At 40.0% G+C, this 25,955-nt stretch overlaps 2 protein-coding genes across 5 annotated transcripts in view; one reads left to right on the top strand and one right to left on the bottom strand.

Annotated features, from left to right (window-relative positions):
- GPR146 (G protein-coupled receptor 146) overlaps positions 1 to 19,767 on the bottom strand; it is a 36,797-nt gene extending 17,030 nt beyond the window's left edge. The window contains exon 1 of the mRNA XM_075179611.1: positions 19,024 to 19,767. The gene's annotated coding sequence lies outside the window, so the exon portion shown is untranslated. The remainder of the gene's footprint in view (positions 1 to 19,023) is intronic.
- Positions 1 to 25,955, top strand: part of CHLSN (cholesin) — a 172,839-nt gene that overhangs the window by 120,586 nt on the left and 26,298 nt on the right. The gene's annotated exons all lie outside the window — the stretch shown is intronic.

Consider the following 25,955-nt stretch of genomic DNA (forward strand, 5'->3'; position numbering starts at 1 on the left):
ATTTATCCTCCTCTGTTTATCCTCCAGTGACATCACTGGCCACACCTCTGAACATAACATATCTATGAGACTGCAAGTCAGTCAGACTACGGGTTCTGCACTTTCTCATATCTCTCTGCTCCGTTCACACTTATAGGATAGTGAAGCTCAACACACCTAAGCAATTTTATAACAATGTTAATGGCCAGCCAATAATTGGAGCAGATAACATTCTGAGCAGGCTGTTTAAACCCATGTATACTTATTTCTGTAATACACAGGTTTTGGTATATATCCTATAGTAATTTCTTCTCCTCTTCATCTTGATATCTTTACTAAACTTGGTTATAACGTTTTATCATGTTAAGTACTACTCTTAAATAAATATTAACTTAGAAACAACAGAGAATAAGAAGAGGTGGTTGCATTATATATACTGAATATTAGGAATTATATTGCCTGTCTTATCAAAATTGAAAATTCCAGGAACAAAACAGCTAAAACATGTTATTTCTGTTGGAAAGTAGGGACAGTTGGTAAGGTGTCTATCTAGTTGGCTAGACTGAAGCCATCTTGTGACATGTGGCTGCAATTTTATAATGTATGTGCCCTACCTCTCACATAACCATCTTCTCATAAATACAAAACCGGTAACAATTTGTGAAGGCAGTGGGAAATTACGTGGTAGTCCCAAAGAGTCATTACATCAAGGATGGGGATGTTTAGAAGATCTGCTGGAATATGAGCTCAGTTCAGCTGCTGGGTGCAGAGAGTTGAAGTGTCATTGCTGCTGCTATCTCTGTTCCTCCTCTGCGGCCGCCTTGGAGCCACAGCTTCTGCAAACACTTGGGAAACGAGTATCCTGGCTCTGTGCCCAGCAGCGAACACGGTGCCAAAGAAAAATACCAGGAACACAGCTTCTCTCAGCTGGCGCTTGACCATAACTTTGCCCATGGAGTACAAGAGTGAACGTCTGCTCTAGAACCAGAAGAGGAAGGAGGTTCAGTTGAGAAAAATGGTGAAGGTTGTCAGGATCTGAAAGTCATGGTTGTGATGACTCATAGTTGTCCGGAGCTCACAGTCTTAAGATTTCTGGAGTGTGGGAGGAAATCGGAGCACCCGGAGGAAACCCACACAAACACGGGGAGAACATACAAACTCCAGACAGTTCAATTCCCGGCATGGTCGGGAGTTGAACTCATGACCCCAGTGCTGTGAGGCAGAAGTGCTAACCACTTAGTCACCGTGCTGCCCTAAATCAAGATTGCCTCAATCAGTGGCGGAACTACCATTGGTGCGGCAGGAGCTGGGGCCCATGGAGATAATGGGGCCTGCTGCATGGCAGATGCAGAGGGTTGGGGGCCCTGGTCCCCTTCTCCCCACACTGGGGCCCACAGCTCGCTAGTTCCGCCTCTGGCCTCAATGTACAACACTGCATGATATCCTGGCACTTTGTAAATAAAGGAGGATAATACTCTTAAAGGAAAAGTCCAGCAAAATAGATATTGTTAAAATAGAGCCCCAGACATATTCAAATTTCTCAGAGTACTTTGGCGTAGAGATTATGGACACCGGAGACGCCTGCAGGGGCCCCACTGCCAGATTTACTGAAAGGGGGAATGGCAACTAATACATTAAGCTAATTAGACTGGGATTCTCATAGAATGGTTTCCGTCCATAAACCACCAGATTCTGCAGGCAGCAGATTAGACACATGGTCCGAGGTCAGGCCTATAATAAGCTTGGGGTACACTCAGGGCCGGACTGGGACTAAAAATCAGCCCTGGCATTTAAAGCACACAGGCCCACTTGCTGTGGGCTCAATGCATGATATATATGATATATTTAGGAAAACAAGCAAGGCTTGTGTGGTAATTATTTATGTATCCTATGCTCATCAAATCTTCCTAAACAATTACTTAAACGCCCCAGTAGCTCTCATCGACTCTCAGGAGACATCCATGATAATGGACATTAAAATCTTTGCCCATCATGGGAAACCTCATGCCCTGTAATTGAACATATAATTCACTGAGATCACACTAATCCTATACTAACTTGGAAAGCTAAGCTAAAATGTTCACCTTTTAAGAAGGTATAATATTTGCTATCTAAGAGGTCACGTTGCAGCTGCTAAAATTGCCTTAAAGTGTTTTTTTTTTTGTTAACAGGAACATATCTTTTATTATGAAGTACAACCATACAAAAAAATCTTTATGACCATCTACAAATTGGGATAAACTTTATAGACAGTTCTGTTTTTGCCACAATACATTTCTTAGTTTAATTAGACCTACTACATATTCCAAAAACTATTGCAAAAATTTGGAAACAAAAATTCATATAGGTCAGAGTTTGCATCAATCTCTGGATTCTCAGCAAGCAATAAAGTGGCAACATTTTCTAAACTCTGCAATATGCTTTTATGTCACCTAGAAAGGTCCCTTTGTCATATAGGAAACAGCAGGAATTTTTATTAACATTTGGCGCAGATTCAATTAGCACAAAATTCGTAGTGTAGTGTCTCGGAACAGCCGCGAGAATCTACACAGTGAATTTTTTAGTGAAAGTAACGCTAACTTTTGTTTGCGCCCCATAGAGATGTGAGCAAAAGTAAGTGTTACTTTTTACCATATAAACTGTTATAAAGTGTGGAACATGGCGGCCAATTGAATCTGCCCCTTTGACTGCTTGGTAAAGATTGCTCTCTACAGTCCATTTTAAACAAACTGGTTAACAAATACTGTATATGTTGCTGCAGATTTTTATGTGAAAAAAATAAATAAAAGCAAATATAACATTTTATCAGTCAGGGATTGGGTAACTTTTTTCCACTACAGCAGTTGTTGAAATACCTTCCTATAAAAGAGCTGTGTGAGCATCACATGAGGAACTTCAGTTCTTTTTTGGGAGATCACCAATCTGTTGCCAATTTGGCTACATAAGTTGGTCAAGCTGAATGAATAGCTAACAAAAGGCCCCCATGCTTTGAGCATAGCAGTTAACTGCTCACACTTACAATATTTCAGACCTGGATTTGATCTGGCAGATCAGATCTTTACAGGGGGACACTACTCATCATCCCAGGAGAGGCAGCAGCTCGCCCACATAACGGCCGTCTCCACTGGTCCCCCTTAAGTTTAGGTGTCCTTGCTCTAAACATTAACCAGCAGGAATTTACAACTGCGTACAACTTTGAATTCTGGCGATTTATTTACAGTATGTGTGCTAGCAATGAAATGAGATTTAGCTACCATAATATTAAGAAACTACTGCGTCACCATTTAATCTGCCTTTTTGTTTTGTATTGAAGTGTTCAAGTTCAAAGTGCGCTTTCTAACGCTGCAAACACAAACAAACCACTTTTCTATCACAAATAGTTCTAGCAGTGGATAGACCTGCAATGAATGTACATGAAAAAATATATTAATTGTATTCACATTGATGTCTGGCAACTATCAAATATTATCTGCTACAGTGGGATATGATGCCTGTGTGGTTATTTGAACATGGGGCAGTAAGGTTGTGGTAACCAAAAAGATACCAAAACTACAAATGGTAAACAGTAGGTAGCATATTGGACTAAAACCAAGATTCCCTAGAGAATCGCCCTCGGCGCTAGCAAACCAACAAATAATCTCTATAATAGGGGTATCACATGGAGAACTCTGTAGCTCAAACCACGATTCATCAAATCGTTAACCTCAAAGGAGATAAACAGGATGTGGAGCGCTGGGAAAAAACCTGTGATCCTTACCCCCTTCAATTAGGGTACACTGATAAACTTATACCAAGTACTGCATCAAAAAGTTTTATTACACTTAAGCAACATGACAGTATTAAAAAAGCTTGAATATTAGTGAGGCAGAATCATATAAATATGAAGGATAATACAATAATTAACAGACAATAACATCCCCATGTATAAACACCTAGATTTTCTGTATAGAGGGAGATCAATACATATAGTATGCCCGGGAAAAAGAATAGATTCCCTGTATTTTTAATTGACTCTGTCAGAATCCTGTACAAACTGCTGTATCCCTATAAATCCAAGGCAAATTGATGTATAAAAGATTATAAATACAATAGAAATACATGCATGTAAAAATTACCTAAAAATAAAAATGAAAGATGGAATTGAAAATCAAAATAAAAATGATATTGGACTGCTGCACACGACATACGGATACTCTACTTGGATTTAGAAAATTGTGAGAATTATACAAAATAAGAATCAGGATGATCTGTCTAGAGGCTTCATACTGTTGCATTGGTGAACAAATCCTCTATTACCAACACAATTGAAATCATGTCCATGGCAAAACCAAAACCAAAGAGCACAGATAGTGAGCCTCCTCAATCAACTTTCATATCCCCTCCCCTTCCCACACTTACCATCTTTTATCCAGCGCTGCAGAGGCCGGGAGTTCTGCCTTCTTCTCCCTTCTGCACACGTGGGGCGGCGCGCACATCATGTGATGCGCGCTGTCACATGATAACTTCACAAAAAGAGATAGAAGAAAGCAGGGGACGGTCGGATCATTAGATCCGTGGACGCAAACACTACTACAGTTGGTGCCTCTTCCGGCACTAGCCTGTAAATCCACCCTGTGTACGGGGCTGACATCCAGCCCTGGTGCCAGGAGTTGATGCTGCTCGAGCCTGCAGGGAGACGGATCGGCCCATCTGACCATCGGCCCTTCTGGCATTTGCCAGAAGTGCCAGATGGCCAGTCCGCCCCTGGGTACACTCATGTCTTATTACATAACAAAGGAAAACAGATATTCATCTTTTATTTTATTATTATTATTTACTGGAGCCACTATTTAATTGCTATTAAATTTAAATGTGCAGAATGACCTATACATCAACCTTCTATATGAAGTTGTTTTGGAATTATATATCACATATTTTAGGATTTTATAGCCTCATAAATTTTATATGCCTGGGGAACATCTTCATTTTATGTTCTGTATACTAGGTTTGTGTCTTTGTTAGACTGTTTTCTGTCTGTACATGCTGTTCTCCATTGTTTGGAGCACCAGTAATGTATTCTTAGAAAGCAGAAATAGTGTCAATAAACCACAAACAAGTGTATTTTCCCTAAAAGTACAATGCATTACTTCCCCGTAATGCACCAGCCTACATTTTACACGTAGCTGTAACGTCAATGTGAACAGACGCCTGGTAAGATCATACGTGCCATATTGCCTAGTGCCGACTATAGGCTACTGGTACAGAACAATAGTTTCTTTATACATTTATGTTGGCTTCCCACCATCCACTTCCTCATCGTACACTATAAGAAAACTTTTTGGCCATTGTATGCAATGCCCATGTGGTTTTGGTGCCATTTAAAGTAACACTGTAGGTTATTTGTTGTTTCCAGGGAAATTAAACAATATCTGGAATCATGGATTCTACTAGTAGCGTCTTGTGTCATACTGTACAGATCAAATAATGCAGTGTTTTCTTATTCCAACTTTCATGAGTCTGATATTATTCTGTCATCTGTTGCAATAGGTCTAATTTGTGTTGCAGCCTAAGTGTGTGCACACAAACAGGTTTTATTGAACTGTATTATGAGGAACAGACGTAAGCTTTTAATTTGTGAGCTTAAGTTATAATTGTTTGAATTTATTTTATTTTATTTTTTTTATAGCAGGGAGAGGGCAGTCTCATAAACCAACACCTGTTGTGGATTGGAAAGTGCTGTTTAGTGTCCTTCACTCTGTTCTGCAAGCTCCCTGAATTTGTTGAGTGTTTTATGAAATAAGCACCTTGTAAACAGGGATGATTCTAGGACGGGTACAGATGACTCCAGTTTAAATGTTCCATCATCTTTGCACTGCCTCCTGTTGAAAGAGGAGCGCTTGCCAAATACATCCTGAGATGAAGCACCCCAATTGTTTATTTTAGAACAGTGTATAAGCCTCCAACCGCTGAAAGGTCCGTCAGGATGCGGGATATTTTTTGAAGCACTTTTTTAGACATTTATGCCAAGGATAGGACTGTATGTAGCAATTTACCATAAGAGGTTTGAGTCTATATACTGCTTTTTGGGTTTGTCTATACATACTTGCAGATATCTTCAGCACGGAGGCAGCTGTGAAGTTTTTGAACATCGCATATAATGCATTATGTTCCACACTTCTACACATAAAATTAATACAAAATAAAAGAAATGCTCGTAGAGGAAAAAAGTATTTTGTGTGGACGGACTGATCCTATAACGCACAATAGTTAGTTAGACCTGGTTATTACAGATATTAGAAGTCACCTACGAATTCTGTGACCATAAACAATAAGGTCTTTTTACGCTAGACTTTTGTATGTTTACTGAACTTCTAATAACCGTATAATCTCCAGTACAGAGTGTATTATACTGTATGAAAACATAGGGGACCTGATTCATTAAGACATGCAAAGCAAAAAAATAAGGAGTGAATTTGCTCCTGGACTAAACATGTTACAATGCAAGGAGTGCAGATTAGTTTATTATTTTGCACGTAAGTAAAATGCTGGCTGCTTTTTCATGTACCACACAAATAATTGATAGCTTTATTTTTTTACACTGAAATTTAAAATTGGTCTAGGACATGCCCTACCCCAACTATAAATCTGCCAGCATATTTTAACTTCCTCCTCCAATGCAACATGGGTTTGCCAAGGTGCAAATGTACTTCTTTTTCTTGTTTAGCGTGCCTTAAAGAATCAGGCCCAGGGTATCTCCAACAGCCACCAAATATGTTTCTTAGCATTATGTATGGTTGTCATTAGTAACGCTTGTGGAAATTTAAATTCTTTCACTGTTGGACATGACTTTGACATCACAGAATAAATAATGCAATGTGTATTTGTAAATACAGCATCGTCACACTGTGTACAACATTTGAACAGTACAAAGCCTAACTTCACACAATCCGTTTCACCGCCTACTTTATGGGAAATGTTATTAAGCAGGAACTGTAACACAGTGGACAAGATACAGTGCACAGCTCACGTCACGAACTGGAATCTCCTTGAATACTACAAACATTTGCTATGTACACAGTAGTAAAGTCCAGGATTTTTCTTCTTAGATGTTTGTATAATAAATGATGTAGACTTTTAAAGACTTGAGGCTTTTAAACACAGCCGTGCAACTGGCAAGCCAATAGAGAAGGCATGCTCTGAACAAACTAAAGCGAGTGTTGAAAGAGACGTCTTTGGGGAAACGAGCATTTGGAGTATGTACTTTTACTGCTTGTTCAGCTGGGAACAGCATCGGCCATGTAAACCAGAAGAGAAATAATGATGTTTTTCTTCTGTTATGGTCACAGGGAAGGTACAGACTGTACAATTAGCTGTCACAATAACTAGACACATTTTCTCCAAACCTGTTTATCTTCATGTTTTGCACAGCCTGTGATAAATGTTTCTCCAACTAAAGAGAGTGGTAAATACTACATTTAATGTTTATTCAGAGGTATTTTTGTGACACGATATTAGACACAGCAATCTCATGATCCTAGATATTAATATGAGATGTCATGGTTACATCATTTACAAGACTATTATTACTACAATAAGTTCTGTTGTATAAAACTGCTACTAATAATAGTCACAAATATGTAAAAACTCCCATAGCTTGATATTAGAATGTTAGATATGTGACATTAAGTGTGATCTATAAACCACAAAACATACATACCCGCAATTCACCTTTAAGTGTTCCTTCTTGTTCCCTATTGCAAGATGCACACCCACTTTTCGGTTCTACGGTTCACCCCATAAAATCAATCTGCGCCTACATTTGCGGATTGTCAGATACAATTATGGTAAAAACATCACCTGAAAGTCCAGCCTGCTCCCATTAATTTCAACATTTATTTTTTTCACCTAAAATACCGCTCAGTTTATTTATATCTTAAATTAATCATGATAGTGAGCGGACGTTGGGACTTACATGTGTCACGTTTGTGTATGTGTGTATGAAGCATACTGGTCTACCTTTTCAGGAGATCTCGGAAGAGAGGACTAAGTGGCAAGAGCAGGGGGCGTAGTGATGAGATTGTACGATAAACTCCCCGCTCATCTCTGTGTCGTGACACCCACTTACTCTCCCAGACATGCACTTTCAATGTAGAAGTACAACTTGAAGGTGCAGAATCCTTCCTACTAAAGGTATAGGACAAGTCTCTATCTCTGGCACATTATAGGTCCTTTGACAGGGAGAAAAAGCCATGCACCCTCCCACAAAAGTAGGGAACACCGATATAGAGAGATATATATATATATATATATATATATATATATAGAGATATATAGAGATATAGAGATATATATATATATATATATATATATATATATATATATATTCTATAATATAAATGCCTAGTGGCGTGTGTTAGTCTGTCTGTGTGTGTGGAAGAAATAAAACCAAGCTGCAGCGCCACCTGCTGGGCGGAGTTATACACTGACCTACTAAATTCTTAGTGTGTGTGGGGAAAAAATTCAGAAAGGGCTGAAATTTGGTATACTAAGATGTTTTTAATTTGTTAATTGTTAAAAGTGTTTATAAAGATTTAAAAATATATATATATATATTTCTTGAAGGAGAAGTGACAGTAGGGAGTGGTTGGTGGTTGCCGGGGGTGACAGTGGGGAGTGGTTGGTGGTTGCCGGGGATGACAGAGCGAGAGGAGTGTGATACTCAGGACCGCTGAGAGAGATCCCTGTGTCTGGATAGACATCTGGATAGATGTGGCGATAAAGATGAAGGATGAGGTGATGGAGAAGAATGATGAGGTGGTGACATGTGGACAAAACCACGTTAAAAAAGGGCGCTTACGTCGGGAAGTAACGCTCTTCCCCTGATGAGGCCTGGGCTATGGCCCAAATGCATGACAAGAACCTTTTTAACACGTTAAGTAGCTTGATTTGACTAGAATGCATGAGTATCATGCACGGGTTAACTTGTGTATATATATATACACTCCCCACCAGAGTCCGAAGTAAAAATTTAGAAGTGGCGGTATGGAAAATGTAAGTGAATAAAGGCAGTAGGAGAAGTGGCGGTATGGTATACCACCTTATACCAGCCCACTTCCACCACTGTTACCCATCCCTTTCTCTCATTAAAATAATCTCGTAACCCTAAATAAAATCTATTTTTTGCATGTTGGTGCCACAGTGGGTATACTCATGTGTGTAGTCCGTACTCCGCAAGGAAGACCCTAATCCCTCCACATCCTCCCAACAGCCAATGCAAAATGTTTCACCCCAACTGAAGCCACCATCTTTGTTCATTAAACAACCTTCCCCTTCTGCCAGTGGAAGGTCCCTACCCGCCAATATTGGAGAAAAACATCATAAAAGCCTGCTCTGGGGAAGATAATCTAAAACATTCCCATATTACGAGTAATTTTTCTACATGTGATTCTTTCTGCACGCTCACAGATGTTTTATACTAGTATACACATTATAAAGTCTTACACTTCCCATTGTTGTATCTATAGACGTGCAATAATCCCAGCACAGTTCAAGAATCAAAAGTATAAAAACCAAGCTTATTGTAAGAAAACAGAAGCATCAATAAAATCACAATAATTCAATATAGTTACGGAGCAACACACATTTGGGAGCCAGGATAAATACTTAGTGAAATATACCAAAATAGACTAGAATAGATTTTCAGCGTTTGATACGTGTCCCATATAAACTGCAGACATGTGCTGGTATACAGGTTATTATTTTCTGAGCAGTTTTCCATGTAGTTCAGTACAGAACTCCATGTGAGACATGATCATGGCTGAATGAGCTCATAAGATTTTTGTTTTTATATGAAGAGGTTTAGTATTTAAATGAAAGGGCCTCTGCACCTAAAATACAAGTTGATCCAAAATGAAGAAAAACATTTGCAACTTTCACAGCATATCATCATCATCTCTTTATATAGCGCCACTAATTCCGCAGCGCTGTACAGAGGACTCACTCACATCAGTCCCTGCCCCGTTGGAGCTTACAGTCTAAATTCCCTAACATACACACACACACAGACAGACATAGAGAGAGACTAGGGTCAATTTGATAGTAGCCAATTAACCTACCAGTATGTTTTTGGAGTGTGGAAGGAAACCCACACAAACATGGGGAGAAATACAAACTCCACACAGATAAGTCCATGGTCGGGAATCAAACTCATGACCCCAGTGCTGTGAGGCAGTTTTCTCACAATGACTTAAGTTTTATACTTCATGTAGCCTATGTCAGCGGTCTCAGGTTTAAAGTGCATAAGGAATATGTGTCATCTTTGATGAAAGCTTTATCTTAAATATATAATATTCAGGTATGCAATCTAATATCTGCAATGCTGTGGGATTAAAATCTTCTGGGTAGAGGGTTTTTCTTCTAATTTGGATCACCTTGTTCAAAATACACTAAAACACTTTTAAAACTTTACCCCCCCCCCCCCCCCTCCCGGATTCCCTTCCACAATAAACTGTTTAGCAGAGCTCCTCATAGTGACTGTAGGAAGAAACACTTGGTGATCGGGTCTGTGTGTCAGGAACTTACATCAAATTGGAGGAAAATAAGTAACTTATAAAATGATAAAGTGAATAATTGCAGCTGCTCTGTGAAAATATCATACTTTCTTCCTACAGCTACTGTGAGGAGCTCTGCTAAACTGTTTAACGAGGAGAGGAATGGCAGGAAAGTATGGGGGAAATTTACAAATGTGTTGAAACGTATCTCAGGCATAGTGCTCCAAAATACAGTGAAAAAACCTTATCCCAAAACTTAAGCATTCAGGACAACCGATCCCACATCTGACAAGTGATAGATATATGAATGCTATAGTTATTTTATATAAAACAGTTAATTCGGTTTAGCGGTCTTTTAACTAGTTTACGAAGCACAGTTATTCTTTAGCCAGATTATTTTTCAAGGCTACACACACACTCTTTCATTTAAATGTAAACTGGTCCTCAGGCCATAGAGCCAAAAAAACTTCACAGTAAACCAAGTGTTCTTTCTTTACTTAAATATATGGTTTTTGTGGGTAGAAGTTGTTTCGTGTGATCAAAGGATTGCATTAGAGACTCCGCTTCTGTCTTTCCACAGCACGAGGCCAATGCAAGTGTTTACTTAGGCTGCTCTTCTACACTTTCCCATTCGTTTTCCACCATGGAGCGTGGCTTAAACTTTGTACAGTATCTTGTCTATGTATTTTAACAGGGATCTCTTACTACTTCATAATATAAAATTAAAAAATAAAATAAAATACTTGGACAGTTGCACAGGGAGCATTTAGCAAAAGGGCACCTCACAGCCAGCGTGGGCTTGTACTATGGGGGCAGCTGTCAGTTGATTTTAGGCTAAGCTCAAATGCAGGAACACTGTGTTCTTTATCGTGTAGGCAATTTTATGGTCCATTTTTAATACGGGTTGTGACAAGTTTGTAATGGACTTTATGCTCTATTTAGTGTAATTTAAATGTCTTTCTGTTTGTGTTCACGTGTTTGAAGATAGTAATACAAACTGATATTGAAAATGTAGTACTGCTGAATGGATCTAAAATGCAGTGTTTAATTATTTCAGCTCTTACAGCACATATGGAAAATGTTCAATAAATGATTTGTCTTCATTTTTATGCTTTTCCATAGCGTTCTTTAGCAGCTACTTAACGGATTTATAAACACTTATATGCCGGGCTTAATATGTGCTGGAATACTCATAAACACAGTACCGGCACGTCTTATGGCTCCGTAATCTGTGATGAATAAAGATCATTTTTAATATGCTCCCAGCGTATGTCATACGTTTTGAAGTTCCACAAAATATAGGGAGTTTCTTTAAGAAATACACATGGTAAATTAGTGATTTTTCCCTTGTTGATAGTCTAGTGTAATTTAACACAAATATTTGTTGGTTTGTGTAAGGTATGAAAGGGGGGAGCCATTTCTAGAATAGCTAGACCAACACATGCAAGTATTCCTGGCTGCAGTAAAAGTGCACATTGAGAAGCCACCTCCAGCAGTACTTCCTATGACTAGGTATACACTGGAGGTTTTTCAGCCAATCATCTGGCTAATCATCCAATACACGACTGATCGGCCACATATCGCGCTAGTGTGTATACATACACAGGGCCATCTTAACAACATTATGGGCCCCCGGGCAAAGCAGTGCAGCGGGGCCCCTATATATAGAGATAGATAGATGTACTTGCTCAGTGACCCTTGAAGGGTTTTTTTTGCAGGATTATTTATTCTAATTAAAGAACCCTGCCTATGGGGCCCCCTTGCCTGTGGGGCTCCCGGGCACCTGCCCATCGTGCCCAATGGAAAAGATGGCCCTGTACTTACACGATGAACAAGAGTCGTTTTATTTGGTTCGTTGTACTGTTTAATATTCTCTTTCCAATCACCTTCCGTTCCTGCAGTGTGTACACACTCATACTCATGATCACCATCTCCATAGAGTTTACAGAGTCATGGTCTTTTCAGCCGATGACGGCAATGAACATGTCCTGGTGACTAAATGTAGAGAGTGCTGGAGATGCAATAATTCATTCATTCTGAGTTTGAATATTTAGTTTGTCACAGAAGCTAACGAAATTCGTTATAACACGTGGATAGCTATGTCAAGACAGTTAATCAGTGTGACAGGAGTGAATAAATGTATATTGTGCTGTCATTCTCTAAACACTATAGGACTAGACTTAGAGCACAAATCTGAAGGTAAATCGTGTGTAGTGTGTACACATTAATCGCCCTTTCCGTCGGAAAATTCTCCAGTGTCTGCCTAGCCTAGGGGGTCTATTTATAACCAATCGCAAATTGCTCACGTTAATTTTCATTTCTTATCGCAATGATAGCAAATAAATTAATGTGGCAATGTATTCAAATTGATTAGCCACGTTAGCGGATAATCTACAGTAAGGTATAAGCGATCACTTTACTTACAGGGTTCTTATGGCCCAGCTAAATTTGCGATGTGGGAGAGGGAAGCCTGCCGGGAGGGATGCGGAGATCCTTCTCCTCCCCATAGGTTATAACAAAGTCTCAGTCCTATACACACCTAAGAGGCTGGGACCGCAGCAGATATCTGTTAATAAATAGTCTTGAAACTTGCAAATGCAGTTTTTCAGGGTATTTAAACCTCTTAGAGGTTAATAAACAGGACCCTTAGAGTAACACCTGACCACTGCATTTGACAGCAGTTGAACTAATGTCTGAAAAGTGGGACTAGGTAGCATGTGATTGATTAGCCGAGGCTTCGGACCATGAGGTGCTGTCATCTTCTGAGACATCATCCCTTCTTCCAAACCTCCCACTACCCAATAGTAATGTGTTATTCTGTGAGGGGATAGAGGAAAATGAGAGGCTATCATTTTAAGGTACGTTCTACCTCTTTTGATAACCTGTTTTCTGTCTAATAAATTAGGTGAGGCTAAAAATGACGGTTCCCAAGTAGTTGAATAATTTAAGAAATGGGTGCCAGCCTGCCTGACGTATACATTGCAAAGTAGTAATTGTTCCCATATTTTTACTGTCCCTGCAGGAGGTTTAAGAATTGTCACGCATGAAACGTCTGCTGTGGGGGATCAGTCCTTAGCTTACATAAATATATACAATGTCTAAATGATGGATGAGATTCTGGTTTCAGACAATAGGTAACTGGCCATCCACAAGTTCTTCTTTCACTTTGCATCCAAATGAAAAGCAGAAGGCTAATACAATTATAGTTATAAAGAGTAAATCCCTGGTGTTTCATGTATCGGTTTTCTTGTGCAATTACCTCTGTGTAAATTCCAAGATATTATTTTTTTTTTATGTTATATGTTCAAGTAAAAAAAAATATAGGATTTTTCTTGGAAATTTGTCAAGTTGATTTTGGCGTCCTCTCAAGAAGTGTAATAGGGATCCGCACAGATCTCAGTGAGTATGAACCCGAACTGTTCTGTGCTCAGTCTCCTATGTAAATAGAAACCATTGAGACTTTTATAATGAAGGCTAATTCCATGTGCTTTACTGATAGGCTCACAGAGGTTCCCATTATGACAGGAAAAACTAAGTATTGAGGTTTTTTTTTAATCTATTTCATCATCATCACCATTTATTTATATAGCGCCACTGATTCCACAGCGCTGTACAGAGAACTCATTCACATCAGTCCTTGCCCCATTGGAGCTTACAGTGTAAATTCCCTAATACACACACACACACGTCAATTTGATAGCAGCCAACTAACCTACTAGTATGTTTTTGGAGTGTGGGAGGAAACCGGAGCACCCAGAGGAAACCCACGCAAACACGGGGAGAACATACAAAACATACAAACTCCACACAGATTAGGCCTTGGACGGGGATTGAACTTATGACCCCAGCGCTGTGAGGCAGAAGTGCTAACCACTAAGCCACCATGCTGCCCTATTTCAAAACTATTTTTTATATAAATCCTTTAAAATTATAAATAGATCTTTGTTCTTTATCACGAAAAACAAAAGTGATGGGGAAACCATAAACATTTCGGGAGGCTTACAGTGCGGCCCTCTAACCTTCAAAAGGGCCACACGTTACCTTTAATCTCTAATAAGTTAAAACATTACATTTAATCAAAGAAAGAGACACCTGTTTGTAATAACATATCAGCAGGAATTGTATACAAGTGTTACAAGCTATAACACAGAAAGGACCTGGGGGCCACAGGTGAATGCTCGCACGGCCACCTGTTGCTCAGCACAGGGTTAGGCAATTAGTTTTAAGTAATAATTTTTGAATAAAGCATTATTTAATTATTTTTTTTTAATAAGTAATATTTCAGTAATATTTCAGTATAATGTTATTTTAGTTATATGCCTCCAGGTGTTTTTCACACTATCTGAACCATTTGGAATAAGAATAACTAATTACGACGGCTATCATTTGGTTGCTTTTAATTAGACAACATGTAAATCTATTGTTCAGAGTGACACGTTGCCCAGAAAAGTAGCTTCCATTGAATTCACACTGGAAATTGCCCATTTATTGTCAAATGTATTTCTCCACAGTATATACAGCAAGCAGGAAGCGCTGATATGTAGCTTCATGTTTGTTATTTCTTAAATGCCATAAATAACAGCAGATCACTCCCATGATATACCAGTTGCTAGATGCCTGTATGGCCCTCTGACTTCATGTTAGTAAACACAGCTTGGTTTTCTTAGCAGTTACGTAAAACAACAAACAAAATACACACCCATCAATAGATGTATAAATGAAGTAACAAAGCTATATGCACAGCTACTAACACCATGGATCTCAAAAGATCTACAATAATTCTGGCACGTTGCATACATAGAAAAGATGACTTACTACATCCACCATAGGCCGGACCTCTTAAGTCAAGTTTGGTTCCCCTAGCTCTTTAGAGAAAGCCGGCAATGACCTACCCAAACCTAGAGCCTACCCACCACACACTTGAGTGTTTACGCCACTCTTCTCGACTGAGCCGTCCTCTTTCCTAAATTTCGAACACAGATTACTGAATATACCCAATCCACAAAATCTACTGAATGCCTATTCTGACCTATCCCCCCCCCCCCCCACCTCTCCCCTTCTTCCTTTTCCTTCCTTACCATCCATCGCCCCCAGAATTCTGTTTGCATTATGTTACTGTTTATTCATAAATATTTTCATATTTCTAGCAAAATATGGACTTTGTATATTCTGGCCTTCTCATTCTCTATATTGTTTGCACATGTGTCCTTTGAAAATAAAGTGTTTAAAGATCTGCAATAATGACAGATGAAATGATTGTATTGAATTTAGAAACTAGACAGGCTCCATGAAAGACAAGAAAGAATAAAAAAAAATTAATGTTGCTCATAAATGGAGAGAGGAGACACACTGTAAATTAAAGGGAATAAGGAATCTGTGTAATACACAGACGTTCTGTCCCTTGACATGAGTATGCCATGGGGTCTTCTCATTAACTGTATTCTCCCATGCACCAGTAGAGCAGTGATGGGCAACAGGCGGCCCCCATGCAGCCCCCCGAGCCTTCCCCTGCAGCCCCAGCTCCTTCCTGCTTTGTTGTCAGACAAGTTTGTTATAGCTTGTAGGACATGTTTATAATGCTTGCTGATACATTATTACAGATGGGTGTCTCTTCCTTTGATTAAATGCATTGTTTTAATTTATTACTGGTATTAAAGGTAATGTGCGGCCCTTTAGAAGATTAGAAGGCCACACCGTGCGCCCCCCTGAAGTGTAGCAGGTTGCCCATCACTAGTGCAGAGCATGACTTGATTATGCAGAAGTAGCTAAGAAATTAAGTTTGCCACTTCTAACAAAAAAATCATGTGAGTGCTCATGTTATACCAACTATGTAAGCAACACGTGAGACTGTGAAGCATGATATGCTTCACAGTGCTGTACAGTGTTATAGGAAGACTGGCTGTATGATCACACACTGGAAGGCTTCAGTCTATTAAATAAAATGTCATGCAATAAAGAGCTTGGAGCGCATCCACTGGACGCCCCCGATGTACAGTAACAAGTACAGTATATATTTGTGTACAGGAGAGAGCAGGTGTTGCTATGCAAACATGAGACGTGTAAAGACCTTGGGGAACAACTGAGATTTTATTTTTCTTCTGCATTCTTTTTGCTCCTTCCTTTTAGCTGAGCCACGGGAATCACACACTGAAACTGTTTTTCCTGGGGCTGCAGCCTTCTGGAATTATAGTATAGTCTGTCAGAGCTGTCGGTCATGAGCCGATTGTCTGCACTCTGTGCATGGCCACTGAGTCTGATGACTGTTGTCATTGCCAGGTGAGTGCTGGGCTGCCTGCTCTACTGGAAGCCCTGCACTCAGTCGGCAGTGATAGACATTGACGCTTCTGCGTACGAGGAGGGAGTGCAGATTAGTGGCATATTCATGTGCCGCTGTCTCGTACATGATTCGCTGTGGGTAGCTTGCTTTGAGTGGCGCAGCACGAAGGCACAGGCAGATAATGGTACCCTTGGCAAAGCACAAGCTACCCCATACACAGTGGGGAGATATAAATGTCACTTGAGGGTCTACATTCAATATTAATGGACATGGGTACATAGATGGCACAAGGTGGTATAGACAAGACACAGGTAGGTGAGGGAAACACAGTCAGCACATAGGAGCAGGAAAAAGAGGGACATAGGTAAAACCCAGTAGCAAGATACTGCACATAGACCAAACAAAGAGGAAAAGAGGGTAGTATACAAGAACATAGAAGCACCCAGCATATTCTGCTTGTTAATAGCGAATAAGTCGGCCACACAAATGGTAGACCTACAGACCAATAGGAAGCTGCGGATTCTCAGCTTGCAGCTTCCTATTGACACACCCCTTAGCCACCGCTGATAGCGTTTTTCCCAGAGCTAAGATGGAATGGAAAGGAAACCAGTTCAGGGCTCCTACAATAACACCAATCAGTTGCTCTGATATCAATTCTCCAGACCAAGTTTTTCTTACAATCCACCTCTTTTCTTTGGAAGTGGTTTAAAAACACCTCACCAAACATACAAATCTGCGAACCTGAAAAACTTTGCATATGCAAACTGTAGCACATACTGTGTCTGTTGCAAAAATAACATATATTTGTTTGTTTCATGATCCCCTCAATGTACAGCACCAGGTAAACTGGTGATTATAAACAATAATATTAAAAGACAATTAAAATCATTGCATTGTAAGTACTACTACACATACTCTACTGAAGGAACTAAACCTGTGGGTTCTGCACCATGTTTTAATGGTGATTGGGTAAATTCCAACTTTAAAGAGACCTGCAGGAATTCAAGCAACTGTCTAAACTCAAGTGAGTTTTTACTGCCCATGTTCACCATTGTGGGGACAGCAAATGGTCCCTTCTTCTCCTGTACTGAAGTGACATTTACCCAGAGAAACATTCCTTCCATGTATCTACCCTGCTGTGTGTATGTGTATAATGGGTTTTGCTTGCAAGGCTGTGTGTAATTTAAGAATGAAGAAATTGCTCCAGAGTATTTCCAGTTTAAGCATGTGTAACAAATTAGAATCTGGCAGGCTCTCCATATGAATACAACCTCTGAGAAATGTGGGTTGTTTTTTTTTTATATATATATTTTCTCATTTTCATATCTTCTACGCACTCCTTCCCCACGCTTAAAATAACAATCAGGACCTACTCGTCTTGCTATTGCTGCCCACTCAAGGGAGGGCTGTTACAAGCCCACATTAGTGACATTGAAGTCTTGGTCAATGTGCATTTATGTCATCAGCCTCACTCCCCACCCCCTCATGCATGAAACTGAAGCTAAACACACAGTTCTATGCAAAGATCTCTGCAGAAACTCGCCTTACTAGTGCCTTCATCTCCCAGCACAGATGGATGGGACAAAACAAATTTAGGAAAATATAGTTTGTTAGAACTTTTTCACCTATGTGACAGCAAATGTTAAATGCTGAAGTTATAAAATGTGTAACAGCATGACTGAAAAGGGATCATTTTCGCTTACATTATTTGTTTATAAAAATCAATCTTGTGAGAAAAGCTACTCAGTATGTCACAAGATTATTAAATAGTTTAATATTTGAGGTTTATTTTCCCTGAGGATAAACACAGCAGGGGAGGGGGTGTTATCTATGTATAAGCACCAGCAGAGATGGTGCTTATACATAGATAACTGGTAATGATAATTACATGATAATTGGTGTGGAACTAGAAGTCCCATAGTGTTCCATGGCACATCAGCAGCTTGAGAACCATTGGTGATCTCAGCATGCACTATATTCTGCACTATATTCCTCTGTCCACATGCAGCTTAGTAACTTCCCTGTGTTGTTGTGATCGTGTTTTGCTTGTACATGTGACCTAGGCAAAAGTAGTGTATGGTGACATTCCTGGAGACCTCAGTACAAACCCCTATAGAGTTCCACATAATAATATTCCTGCCATTATTATGACAGTAGTACAGGTGTACTCATGGTATGAGACAGAATTAAACATGTAAACACAGACAGGAGATACATTGTAACTAGCAGCCAGCTTACCTCGTAACTCCTGTCTTCTATCACATGCAGCGCCTTTGAAGTTACTCCGTGCAGCCTCTGGTAAATAGGGATCTATCACCTTGTTTCTCTGATAGCCTTGGGTGCCAGTATTACCCATCCTGCAATTGTTTCTCTGGATCCCATCCCATGGCTTCCTCTTACTGTCTGGGGTTCTGGGAAGTGATGTGTGGTGGATGCTGCACTTGTTTGGAAGTCTCACATCCCGGGATCCAAGCAGCAAACAAGCCGTGCTCAGCTCAGCCCAGGGGCTGGATAGAGACCTATTGAAGAGCCAGAAGCAGAGAAGCCAGAGCTAGGCTGGAGTTTGAAAGGAGACTGGTTTGTCTTCTAACTTCTGAAAGTTCCACTTGTTTTTGTTGGAGGGGGAAGGGAGAGAGTGGCAGGAAAACCCAGCAGAGATCTCTCTCCCTCTCTCTCAATCTGTGTCTCTCTTTCTCTCTCCCCCCTGTGGGCCCCCTTGCCGACTGTTTTTATTGATTGCAATCACTGAAGGCTAGCTGGCTCTCTAAAGAAACACTGTGTAATGTGTTCTATCCTGGCTTTCATTAAACAGAGTCAATGCGCACTGTGGTCATACTGACTGGCACCCTGCCTACGCTCTGTTACTCCTCTCACCAGAGAGGGGGGGTGAGGGGGGTTCGATACTCTTATTTTCTTACAGTGGAGCAAAAGGAGGAGCTCTGTAAGGGCAACAGCCCTCCACTAAATGATCAGGATGCTTCCAGGTTCCTTAGGAGCAGTGGTCTTGTCTCTGGTGCACAATGAACAGACTGCAACCTGTGTGTGAAACATGGAATACATTTATCCCTGCACTCTAATAATACCCACAGTGACCTCTTCATGACAGCGCTTTTTAACATGAACTGCCCTGAATTCAGACATATGTTTTGCATTATAATATTTTAAAAAGCTTGTATTATTATTATAACCACAAATTAATCCAATTCATGAGTTAACATTTTTATAGTGCCTTTAATATAGGGGGATAAATAGGTAATGTGGCTATCAGCGGGCCCCGTCCCATACAAACTGTTTAGTTTGGTCTTCAGTGACAGGGTTGAATCCATCCAGGAAGCTGTCCTGTGATATGTTTAAGTGATGTCGAGATAAAGGCCAAACGATAATGCTGGAGCTATTCCTGCTGTTTTATTTCTTAGAACATCTACTAAAAACTTTCCCCAGCTGTACCTCTAAACTGGAGGGACATGTGGGATTTCACTTTACTTCCAGAAATGCTTTTTTCCCCCATTATCCACACTTTGTGTAAAACAAATATTTGTGGCTCGGTCAGTAGGGTGAGTTGACACATATTTAAGTGTTGCTATTTTAATGGCAATTTTGGATAGTTTCCAGTCAAATACAGTGTGAGTTTCTCTCTTTAATAGTACTTTTGTGATTCATTTGTCTCTAGTGTTTAAAATAAAACGTAACATAAAAACATTTAATTACAAGTAGGTGATCTTTTCCAGGAAAGGATTTTTTTTCCCCTAATTTAGAGCTAATTTAAGACTAAATGAGAAATAACGTAACCTGTCGTTCTCCACACTGGCAGCTGAATTTTCCTCCTCGTTAAATTGTTTAGGAGTGCTCCTAACAGTGTCCGATGGAGATCATGTCTGTGTGAATGACATTGTCACAGAGCAGCAGAAATTATTTACCTTTTCTGTTTTTTGGTACATTATGTATGATGGGTTTCCAGATAAGAGATCCCATACTGGTACCTATATGAAAATATTGAAGCATCAGTTGTTTCCTGCAAAAGTGATGTCTCTGCTAACTCTTAGCAAGTGGCCGGGTTTTTCTCCATTTTGTTATTGGAAAGAGATGTGAGATGCAAACAGGTGAACAAGAGTACATTGCTGATAACAGAGCAGTTTATTTTCTACTGATAAGTTAGTGATTTGAGAGGTGGATGTAGTCTATCCGATATATGGCAGTACTCACTGAACAGATCGGTGCGTGCATTCAAATAAGATCAGACAGTGCAATTAATCTTTATTTGAATATATTAAAGCACCTTCTTCTTGTTTGGCTTCAGTTACCTTCATCACCAGTAATTTCTCTATTGACAAGTTGTCAAACACCAAAAGTGGAAATTTAGAAGTAGTTGTATGGAAAATGTAATGAAATGTAAGTTAATAGAGTTTGATAGTTTTACAATCAAAGCAGTAGGAAAAGTGGCGGTACCTTGGGTGTTTAATATAATTTATCATTATGAGTTAGTTACCTACCTTCTCTTGACTTATAGGGGCATATTCACTTAAGACAGCAGATCGCGATTACCAGCAGCTGCGCACATAATGTGCCATTACGGTACCACAATATTGCGGATTTCTCTTTAGCTCCCTATGGGATGTGAAGGGAAATCCGCTATGTTGCGGTAACGGGAAGTGTGTAACCGCGATCTGCCTTCTTAATTAAATATGCCCCATATAATGATAATTGGATATTTCGGGACTGGCGCTAGCATTAGGCAGACCTAGGTGATCACCTAATGCGCTGTGATTTAGGTATTGCCTAAAACACTGAATGAGTGAGTTAATGTGCTCACAGTACTCCCAAACTAACTGTGAAGCTGTCGGATGTTGCTCCCTTATGTCAGTGGTGGGCTTGGAGGGTAGCGCTGGGCTATGATGTCATAGTCCAGCTCCACACTCCTATTCTGACAAGAACAGAGCATGTTGCCCCCTCTACACACTCAGCTCCCAGGTAAGAAGCAGAATACTGGAGGGGGGAAGGGTGGAGGCAGCAGCGCTTTGGGGTTCCTAGGCTTTTTATTTCCTTAGGCTCACTTTACTCTTTAGAAATAACCTCCTTGTAAATATCTTTGCTAAAGTGACCCTCCCCTAGCAGGAGCCATTGGGGTAGCTACATGCAGCCATCTTTCCCGGCACTCCTCCTTTCCTCTTACACTCCCAGACGAAAACCGGGTGCTGGGGAGGCGAATCACAAGCGCTCCCATACCCCCTCCACCGCCATTTAAAGCTGGTTAGCTTAGTTAATTTGTTGGTTCTGTATTACAAAACTCGCAGAGCCCCTGGAAAAACCACTGCATGTAGCAACCCCAGGACTCTGGATAGGGGGCAGGTACCTGTAGTAAAATATGTTATCTAGGTGATAGTACAGCTTTAACACTGATGTATGCTTTGATGCATTGCAATGTCCATCTGGCAGCAAGAAATGCGTTTTAATGATAGTTATTTGTCTGGTGGAAGAGAGGAAAACTACAGTAATTCGTCCCCATGGCACAAGAATCTCTGTTGCTGAGATTGAGGCCTTTGTTTAAAATGTTATTGCTGTGAAACTTTCAAAGGCAATCCTGGCCAGCATGACATGAAATACTGCATTTGACATGCTTAGTTAAACATACTTTGTTTTTGAAAGCGCTGTTGCTTTAAAAAGAAAAACAACAAAACATTAGAAATGGAAATTCCCTGTTTGCAGGGGATGAAACCAAGTTCTTGTAACTAGCAGAAGGTAGTCATCAATAGTTACCTGCAATGAAGACACTGCAGTGCTTGTTTCTGCAGTCACAACTCTCTTGTTCATACATAGAAAGGAAAAGCAAAGCAGACACAGTCTGACAGCTCTCCTGGTGTCTCTGTGCACACTTTCCTATCCTATCATGCATGCAATGCTTGTCTCTTGCTAGAGACATGAAGTGCAGAAAACCGTTTGAGGTTTTCTGCCTCAGTTGAGTGGCCAGAAACTGTTCCAAGAAAAAAAAAAATACTCATGTAAAATTATTCCAAATTAATTTTTTTTTTCTTCTTAAAGGTCCAACTTGTGTTGTTAATAAGAATATTTATAACAAAAAAATACTGCATCATTGCTGAAAACAGTTTGTGTATTGTGTGAAAGTCTATAAGAAATAAAATGCATAACTCTGTATTTAACAGTTATTGTTTGCTCCCTGCTAAAACCAAGCTTGTAACATTTTCAAGGCCATGTAGCCGAGAACCAAGTTTTTGGAGTCTATGAAGGTATTTTATTTTATCAACATGGGGCAGCAGCTCCCACTCATGTTGATAAATGTAGAAAAAGTTCATTTATCTATGCAGAATAACACATCAGTTTTTTTAGTTATCATTTTAGAAAAAGTATATTCACATATAATTTAATCAGTAGGGTATTTGTTTATTATAGCAAGATATTGTCCACAATCCCCCCCCCCACCCCCTTGTCACCCATGAGTAGGGGTCCTTCACCATAGACTCCGTTACTGTATACCAGCCATTGGCAGTGCCCGTTACCAAGAGGGCCGGAGTCATTTTGGCACTGGATACTGCACTAGATAGGAGGTGTGTAGTGCAGGCAGTCATCCAATCAGGTGCTGTATTCAGGACACACCTCCCTTCCTAGCTATTTAAATGCCTCGGATGGCTTAAGTCATCTTGCACCAAAATGTCTCTGTCATTTGGCATGATCTGGCAGCTTGTATCAGGTAACCTAAGGGAAGTAGGTTAGACTACAAGGGGGTGTAGTTAATGAAAAGTACATGCAGTGTTAATTGCAGTGAATTCTTTTGCTGTACCAAAGTCATCTGATGCCTCCTTATAATAGATTAACGTGCATTGTTTTAAAATGTGTTGATGATCAACATTTTATGAAAACCTGGTTTGTTCGCACGCAGAATTAACAGGTAAAATGATTATTCGTTAAATACATTTTAGGGGTAGTGTGTCACTGATCGGTGGCACAATGGTTAGCATTGCCTGATTGGGTTTGAGCCCTATCTGTGTGAAGTTTGTATTTTCTCTCCGTGTTTGCACAGGATTCCTCCGGGTGCTCCGGTTTCCTCCCTCACTCCAAAGACATACTGGTAGCTTAATTTGCTTCTGAAGGCTTAGGAAAGACTCATCATTAACATAGAAAGTTTCTTTTTTATTTTACTGTAAGAGATTTCAGACAATGGTATTCTCTACCACAGGCGATGGCAGATTCGTTGATTAGAGACATGAATGAGAAATGGTTAGTTCAGCTATAATTACATACGGTATTATTGGTGTGAATGATCCAGGGAATTAATCCAGTTGACTTTTACAGGGTCAGGGAGGATTTAATTTTCCCCTAGTGAGGTCAGTTTGATAGCTGTTCCTTTGGCGATTTGTTTTACCTTTCACTGGATATACTCAGTTAGAATTTACAAAAAACTAAATTGTCTTTTATAACATTAACAACTATGTAATTCGAATTCAATCTCTCCATAACTTTTTCTATTGTTATGTGAGGTTTTGATTCGGTCATTGACCCAAATCACACTAAATCCTGTTTGCAAGCTTAGTGGAAATGAGGAGTAATATAATATTGTTGTTATAAATCTGTTGGTATTGGACTCGGGATAGATGGAGAAACTAGTCATTTTTAACCATACAAAATAATGAAGAAGTCAGTGGATTGTGAAGCATTATATAGCTTGTCATTCATTGTCACCAGTGTGGGAAAAGCTTATAACAAAGTCTCTCTGTTTTTTAAATATTTCCCGTTGATTTTCCTAAGCAAGAACATGAGTGGGAGCTGCTTGATTGCAGTATTGCTGTAGACAAATATGGAATTTATAGGGAAATCTGGATACTAACAGGTGGAAATAGGTTCCTAAAGCTTTTAATTTTTTAAAGGCATACATGGCTGCTCTCCCAGAATGTACTGGAGGCTCCCGAAATTTGGGGAGTCCACTGGGAAGAGCAGGAACCCTCCCGGGTCCTGGAGAGGCGAGGCGTAAGGACGAGAATAGCACCAGTAAGCCCCACCCTCCCATGTACAGACATTGTAAGTTAGCAGTTCTGCCTCACAGCACTGGGGTCATGAGTTCGGTTCCCGACCATGACATATCTGTGTGGAGTTTGTATGTTCTCCCCGTGTTAGCGTGGGTTTCCTCCGGGTGCTCCGGTTTCCTCCCACAATCCAAAAACATACTAGTAGGCTAATTGGCTGCTATTAAATTGACCCTAGTCTTGCTCTCTATGTTTGTGTGTGTGTGTGTGTTTGTTAGGGGATTTAGACTAAGCTCCAGTCTGGCAGGGACTGATGTGAGTAAATAGATAATGATGATTGTAATGTTATTAGAACAATATTGATAGAAAATAGGTTGTTCTAAAGTAAACTATACACATGTAATGTACAGCATTGAGCCCCAGAATTAATTTCAGTCTCGTTCCCTATGAATGGCCTAGTTTACTGTTGTCAGTGCCAGAGGAAATAATAAGTCTCCACTAACATAGATCTCTTAAGACACCAGCCTCCAGCACTGCGATCCCAGCTTCTTAGTGTATTATATAAAAATACCACCGACTCCCTCACACACAAACACCCACAAATACTCTTTGATTTTGGAATAATTCATTCTGCATACTGCTATTGACAGTGTTCTTTTGGGTGTGTGCTAGTTTCTTGCCATGGCATTTTTGAAATGCACTGTGTGCTTATTTTTATCACAATGAATCACTTGCCCATCTTCCGACCTCACAAGTGATTTAGCAGGCAAAGACTTTTTTGAATACATCACTCGGCATTTACAACTATGATCATCGCCGTCAAGTGCAGTAACTCAGAGGTTATTTTTGAACACTTAAAACAGACTGAGACAGCCTTGACTCACTAGCTGTCATGTAACTACAACTCCCAGCATGCCCTGCTGGCCAGATGACTGTTCGTTCTAAAGCAGCTGAAGGACCACCAGTTTTCCTAGCTCTCATCTGAGACCACCCAAGCTTTATTAATCTACACAGAAGGGTCCTAAAAAGGGTAACAGTTAAAACGCTAACATTTCTGCTCAAGTGTCTGCATTCAGGGTATTATGTCAAAGAGAGCTGGTTATTTGTTGTCCTGAAGCCATTGAAGTTTAAAAAGAATGCATGATCAGTATTATTCCAGTTGTCTAGTGGGGGGCAGTGATTGATGTTGACAGAGCT

Source organism: Mixophyes fleayi, chromosome 7, assembly GCF_038048845.1.
Source record: "Mixophyes fleayi isolate aMixFle1 chromosome 7, aMixFle1.hap1, whole genome shotgun sequence".
Lineage (NCBI taxonomy): Eukaryota > Metazoa > Chordata > Amphibia > Anura > Limnodynastidae > Mixophyes > Mixophyes fleayi.